Source organism: Lactuca sativa, chromosome 3 (assembly GCF_002870075.4).
Source record: "Lactuca sativa cultivar Salinas chromosome 3, Lsat_Salinas_v11, whole genome shotgun sequence".
In the NCBI taxonomy this organism is placed as follows: Eukaryota; Viridiplantae; Streptophyta; class Magnoliopsida; order Asterales; family Asteraceae; genus Lactuca; species Lactuca sativa.
Genome location: NC_056625.2, coordinates 214692416 through 214700531, shown reverse-complemented (window position 1 = coordinate 214700531; position 8116 = coordinate 214692416).

Sequence of the window (8116 nt, the reverse complement as noted above, 5' to 3'; positions counted from 1 at the left end):
GTGCGGTTGACCGTTGAAGGTGTGCGGTTAACTATTGAAGGTGTGCGGTTGAATCGTTTGAAGGTGTGCTGCTAGGTGTGTACGGTTGAGTGTGTTGTTAAGGTGTGTACGGTTGAGTGTGCTGTTAAAGTGTGTGCGGTTGCATTTAAGATTTGTGTGCTGTTAAGTGTGTGCGGTTGGGTTTGCTGTTAAGTTTTGTGTGCTGGTGAGTGTGTGCGGTTACACTTATTGAATTGAATTCAAGTGCTGTTGAGTGTGTTGCTTAGTGTGCGGTTGGAGTTGCGGTTAAGTATAAAATTGTGTGTGCGGTTAAGGGTAATTTTGTGTGCGGTTATACTTTGTGTGTACGGTAACAATCATTTAAGTTTGTCAAAATGGAATCTCAAAGCATGATTGCTCATCAAGATTTGGATGCAATTATGGGAACCATTACTCGAATTCCTCGATTGTTGTCAGCAGAAGGATTTCCTGAATGGAAATATCGGATTGAAAAGTATATCAAGATGAAAGATTTCAAAATTTGGAGAAGTATTTTAAGAGGTCCGATTCGGATTACATCAACTCTAGAAGATGGCACTGTAATTGACAAACAGGTTGAAAACTACACTGATGATGACTTTGAAAGAGTCGAGGAACAAGAAAAGGCACTCGCTACACTCACCATGGCATTGTCTCCTGAGATTGCTCAAGGATTTCGTGAATATACATCAACAAAGGCATTATGGGAAGCACTCATAGAAGTCTATGAAGCAAAATGAAGAAATGAAGAAAAGTCGACAAGACATGCTCCGACAAAAATTCAACATCTTCAACTACATCGTGGGAGAATCACTGGAAAATCAATTGCAAAGGTTTATCATACTAACCACTGAAATGAGCTCCGCTGGTGTGATGGTTACAAGGTCCGAGATCAACAAAAAGCTGCTAAATTCTCTTCCAAAATCCTGGGAGATGAATGTCTCAGTGATTAAAAAGACTAAAGATGTGAACCGAATGAGCTTAGCCGAAACAATGGCAATCATTAAAGCTTGTGATCTTAATGATAAACAAAGAGAGATTAACCATGTCAACTAGTACTCTACAGCTAATCTTGGAATTCAAAACAACAACACTGCTTTCTCAAGCTTTACCACTCATCAAAATTCTCAAGTTCATGTTCCTCAAGTTCAACCTTTTGCAACCCATCAAAACATATCATACACCATATCTCCAATGCAACAAACTCAAGTCCCTCAATCTCAAAACATACCTCAAGTTGGTTCTAGTGTTGGTTCTTCCACAGCTATTTCAGTTCAAAATCTTGGAATTGGTTCTCAAGGCTCATCTGCAAATGAAAAGGAAGAAAACCTAGCTCTCGCTACTGGATTAGTAAACTGCTACAATGCCTTTGTGGCTGGAGAGCTCTCTCCATAACTCTTATTTGCTGACCTCGACCAAATCCATCCTGAGGATGTGGAAGAGATGGACATTACTTGGCAAATGGCTATGGCAGTTTTCAGAGATAAACAATTTTCCAAGAAAATAGGAAAAAACAACTCGGGTGTAAATTCTTACAAGAAAATGGGATTCAGTAAAGGAAAGTTGCGTTGTTACAATTGTCATGACCCTGGACACTTTGCAAGGGAATGTCCAAAATCAGATAGACGAGACAACTCTGAACGAACCATGGTGCCAGTAACTTATGTCCACAGCAACAACAAAGGATCATCTTCATATAATAAGTCTGCTAACTTGGCAATTGTCACAAATAGAAATTTTGGTACCATGTAACCATAACACTTATAACAACTATGAATCAATAACATGAAAGCATTCATGATGCTTATTCTAAAATAACACAACTTCATCAAATACTTCATTCTAGCCCTACAATTGGTCAACAAAGGATTGGAAACCTTTGAAATTCCAATTTGAGTTCACTTTGGACTAGGAGTTCCTTATTGGTCCTAATGGACTAATAAACTTCCAAATTATCCATCTTGAATCTAGAACTCTCTAATGGGCCCTAAATGGACCCATATACATGAAACATAATATTTTGGGCCTTAATGGGTCACAACCAAATTAATTTAGCCCAATTAGGTCATAAAAATTACACTTTGATTTATTTGGGCCCAAACATCATCTAAGTGAGTCATAATATGGGCTAAACACTCAAGACCCAATTCTTTCTCTTTCCCTCTCCATTCTCGGCCCAAGCTCACTAAGAAGGAAGAGTTGACTTTGTGTGTGCCAACTCATTTTTATTTAGTGGACTTCCATGCATACTCTCATACTTCCATGCACCTATCTCATCAACCTTCTCTCTTCTCTCCTCTCTTCTTCTCTCCGCCGAACATAACACACACACTCACAAAAATTCATTCCATTCACTCAAAAATCTCTCAAAGAAACTCTCTACATTCCTCTCCAATCTTTCGAGATCTAGGAAGCTTTCAAAGAGATCATTCCACAAAAACATCATCTAAGGTAATTTGATGTTAAATCCATGATCTAGCTCCTTCATTTCATCCAAAAAAACTCTTCTAAATCCATTCAATCTTGTGATCTTGCACCTTAGAAGCATCGAAGTTCGAGATCCTCCAAGAAGACTTGCTAGGATCGAAATTTCTTCTGCTATTCTTCTTCAAAACTGAAACTACAACTCAAGGTGAGCTTCATACCCCTTTTTTTGGTTTTCATATGTTTTGTGGGGGAGAATACAAGAAAATGTGTAGATCTATGTGTATATGTATGCTATGTGTGATTTCATGCATGTATGTGTGTGATATTATGTGTTTTTGTGATGAAAATGAAACCAAAAGGGGTATTAACTCAAGATCTATGACATGAGAAAGGAAACAAACATAATCTAAGTTATTTTACACTAATCTAGTCAAGAAAAATAGCTTATAAGTTTATGAGGAACATATTTTAACATAAAACCCATTTTAGGGCTTAAATTGTCAAAAATACAAAACTTGGGTTAAAAACTGTAAATTCACGGTTTCTTGAGGGTCAAAAGAGTGAAAACAGTTTCTATAATCAATTTTCTGAATATTAGAATTTTCAAAGGACTTGAATTTGCAAAAACTTAGCTTAATGGGCTAAATTTGGGCTTTTCAGCCCACTATGCCCATAATTGCGAAATTTTGAAGTTTTAAGGGGCTGAATTGTAACATTCTGCAAAACAGGGGCTAAGAAGTTAAATAAAACTATTTCAAAGGTCAAAAATGCTTTTCAATTTCAAAAAGGATCAAAAATGTAAACTTTTTATATTTTGGGCCAAAACTGTAAAAGTTGCGAAATAAGGGGTTCTTACCGAGAAACTACATTTTGGAAGGGCTAAAGCTTTTTACAAAATAAATTTTGGGTTAAAAATGTCTTTTCAACAAGTTTATGATACAAAAGTGTCAAGAAAAATGTTTTAAGGACTAAAAATGAAATTCTTTTATATAAATGACTAAAAGTGTTATTTTTATAAAAGAAAGGTAGTGAAAAGGTAAAAATCATACTTTTAAACAAATTAATTCATTAAGACAAAATACATGATACCCGACTAGCGACAAAACGGAAAACGAATACACCTTCAATACCAAATATCGTTATAAACAAATTGATTCGGTCTCGAATCAATACAATATGACTACAATGAGTAAATCTACAAAATTTGGGCTTATGAGTTTCAAATCATGCTTGTTGGGCCTTGCAAGCCCACCAACATGATCTTTGGGCCCGAAGGGATAACACTTATATGTTATTGGGCCTTCAATGACCCAATATTTTATAAAAGGACTTTCAATAGATTTTATGTGCTAGTGGGCAAAAGTGTCCCGTTAGAAAAGCTAGTAAGGTCACAGTAATCAAGTGCGAGTTGGACCATCATGTCTTTCGCATCCACAACAGCCTAAGGTACCTACGATAGTAGTGGGACATAATACTCCCCTTCTCTTCGTTTGTTAAGACTTACGAGAAATCAAAGTAGACAAAATTAGGACGATATACAATATCGATTAATCAATATTCATTCGTTAAGAGAATACAAAAATCATTAATCACGAATACATTTCAACATCAGAAAATATTGGGTTTTCCGGGGAATTCAATACTACTCGTTTAAAATTTTATAACTATAATACAAAATACCGTTCATACATATATGTTTATTTTGAAATCATTCATGCATCAACTTATGGATCTTCACACTTTGATAAACAAAAGTCTTTTCAGAAAATATGGGATTTTCTGGGTTTTACAAAATACACAAATCATTTTATCAGAACATTGCTTATGAACTCACCAACATTTCATATGTTGATGTTTTTCCAAAATAACTTGTATTCTCTGGTAACAGGTAAGCGGAAGAGTTATAAGAAGTAATGTTAGATGTTATGCTGTTAAATGTACTCAAACTATTTAGGTTATGAATGTGTAGTGTTAAAACAATGTACTTGATGTGAACAAATTCTAGTTGTAACATATTGATGCATGGTGAAGCTTATGTTATGATTCATGTATACTCATTGTGATGATATTCGATTAAAGTCACGCGAGCCCTCGCACGTTTCCGCCGTCTGGTTCGGGGGTGTGACAGGTTGGTATCAGAGCATTGTTTATATTGAACTAGCATATCTAACCACACATTGATATGCAACTATAAACTGAAAAGGGACTAACCCAACTCTGAACAAAACAAAACAAATAAAAACATCTTTGCATGTGTGAATTAGGAAACAAAATATAATACTAAACCAAACAAGATAATGCTATCGTCTCGGGTAAGCCGGGACTGTTCACGGTTGTATCAAGGAGAGGATGTAGCCTGATCAACTACATTTCCTCCAAGGTACAACTATCACGTGTCCCGAGGAAATCGCGATGGTAGGAAAACCTAAAAGCATACCCCTTTAGCACCAAAAAGAGAACAACGACTCAATCTATACGTCTTAGGAATGATATTAGGAGGTTTATACACCCTCGCAGACAGCATGGCTGGTTTCCATCACCATGGAGATCCTTATTTCCCTAATCAGGGGAATAACAGATGGGTGGAAGAATCAGAGGAGGAACCTGAAGAGGACCCCGAGGAGGAGTTTGAAGAGGAACCCGAGGAAGACCCCAAGGAGGAATCCGAGGGGGAACCTGAGGCGGAAGCCGAAGGCGGACCTGCCGAGCCAGTGGTGGACCAGGAGGAGGAGGAAGCCGAAGGAGATCTCGAGGAAGAACCCAACGACGAAGAAGACGGTGATTCGGACACAGAGTCCGAAGTCATCAACCCCCCTTATCCAATTAGGGTGCCCGCTTATCTGGTAGGCCCCACTGGTCCTACACCCCCCCTGGGGTATCGACCTTTGGAGGTGGAGTAGGCAGTAGGGACAACGACCCCCGTTCAGCATGTCACGCGAGTTCTACGACCTGAGGGATGGAGGACCGGCCGATCGTGCTCTTATGGTCATGGTGAGATGATTGCGGAACACTGGCGACCTAGCTCAGAGCACCGCCGATTAGATGCACCAGATGCAGACTAGGGTCGAGCGTGTAGAGCAGGAAACGCGAGAGGTTATCCGAGAGTTCCACATGAGACAGGTGAGGTGGGAGGCTCGACTCCGAGATGCGGAACGACAGGTGGGTCGTCTTCAGGGAGCGTCCACTTCCTCAGCACCACCCGCTGGCACATCCCACCATAATTAGGACTAGTCATACCCGTCTTTAGTACTATGTCACTAGGATCTATACTATGTACCCCGACTCTATGTTTAAGTGATTACACTATTCATGGAGCCGTTATGCTGTCGAAATTGCACTACTTATGTATTGCTCTTCCAAGCAAAATTTTCATGTATCAAAAATGCGGATAATATTAATGAAAAGTTTTATGTGTTCCATTGTGATGTTGTAATCTGCTATGTGTTATATGTATATATATATATATATATATATATATATATATATATATATATATATATATATATCCATGATTATATGCTAAATTGTGAAATTGCTTAAGTTCGTGCCACACACCTAGTTTATAGGATCATCATCTCACGAAACCATAGGCACTCAACATCTTTCCGTTCCATGACAGAAAGATGCCTTGACGACCAACTCGCGGTAACCATGGACCAACCCCTCCAGAGGTTGACTCAGCTACATTCCAAGTAGCTGTGTCTGCTGCGGTCACCGCAACAATGGCACAGGTTCACCAAGGGAACAATGGAGGAGTCAACGGATAAGGGGCAGGACGTTCGAACAACGGGATCAATCAAGGACCGACCAAAACATGCTCCTAAAAGGATTTCACCAATGCCAAGCCGCGAACCTTTAATGGCACGGGTGGTGTGATAGCCCTGAAAAGGTGGATTGAGAAGGTGGAATCAGTGTTCGAAATATGTGAATGCCCCGAGGAATTGAAAGTGAAATTTGTCGCGTGCACCTTTGTCGACCAGGCTCTCACCAGGTGTAATGGACATATAGTGGTCACGACTCTCCCTGTAGCCAACTCGATGCCATGGACGGAGCTGAAGGAAATGCTGATGGCTGAGTATTGCCCTCGTGGCGAAATTCAGAAGATGGAGCAAGAGATGTGGGATCTCACCATCCGAAACTCTGATATAGATGCATACATATCAAAGTTTAGCAAGCTGTCATTATTGTGACCTGGCATGATTACGTCTGAAGGAAAGAAAATCGAACGATTCATCTTGGGATTGACCTCCCCGATCCAAGGAAATGTGATCGCGGCCAAACCTGAAACGTTCGACAGCGCCAAGAGATTGGCCAAGAAGCTGTACAACCACAACAACAAAAAGGGCGAGAAGCCAACGGAAATCAAGGGCATGAAAGAGAATGACAACAAGAAAGGAAAGAACAACAAGAGAAAAGGGCAACAAGGCTCGGAATCGGCAAAGAAGCAACAAACGGAGATGGTCAATGCTGCAACCTATGAAGTACCCTTCACACCACATGCTCCAGCCTCAGCTAATCCAAGTGCTCCTAGGCAGTATTCTGGGAATATCCCAAAGTGCAACAAGTGCAACTACCACCATAACGGCGAATGCAAAGAAATGCATTGCACCAGTTGCAATCGGAAGGGTCACACTGCAAAGTATTGTAGGACCTATGCTCCTCAGAATCAACCACAAGGAAACAACAACAATAGCAGCAACCGCAACAACAATAACAACAACACCAACAACAGCAGCAATAACACGGGATCAAGCCCCACTTGCTACGGATGTGGAAGGACAGGGCATATCCATCAGAATTGGTCCAACACCAACAACTCTGGGAACGCAGGAACAAGAAGGGTGCTAGCTATGGGGCATGGAGAAGTGGTTGAGGATCCCATTGTTGTTACTGGTACGTTCCTCCTAAACCACACTTATGCATGCATCCTATTTGACACAGGAGCAGAACGGAGTTTTGTGAGCAATAAATTCAAACACTTGTTGAATCAACAACCCCAGAAGCTTCATAAAACCTTCACGGTGGAAATGGCTAATGGGAAGATAGAATCCACTGGGGAAATCTATATCGGATGTACCCTAGCCTTAAATCACCACGTCTTTCAAATGAACTTAATGCCTGTTTCCATTAGGAGTTTTGATGTGATTATTGGCATGGATTGGTTAAGCCCCTACCATACTGAAATTATGTGTCACGAGAAGGCCGTTCGCCTTCATCTCCCAAATCGCGAAACCCTAGTTGTTTACGGGGACAAACCCAACACGAACCTTCGTCTTATCTCGTGCATTAAAGCGCAGAAGCACCTATGAAAGAAGGACTTGGCATTCCTGGCTCACATTGTAGACAAATCCAAGAAAGAGGTTAACATTGAAGACATTCCAGTAGCTTGTGAATTCCCAGATGTTTTTCCTAATGATCTTCCGGGAATATCCCCAGAAAGGGAAGTCGAGTTTCGAATTGACCTTGTACCAAGAGATACCCCTATCGCCAAATCTCCCAACAGATTGGCTCCTGCAGAGATGCAAGAGTTGTCCAGTCAACTCAGTGAGCTTTTGGATAAAGCATTCATCCGACCTAGTTTCTCACCTTGGGGAGCTCCAGTTCTCTTTGTGAAGAAGAAAGGCGGTACATTCAGGATGTGTATCGACTACAGAGAACTTAACAAGCTTAC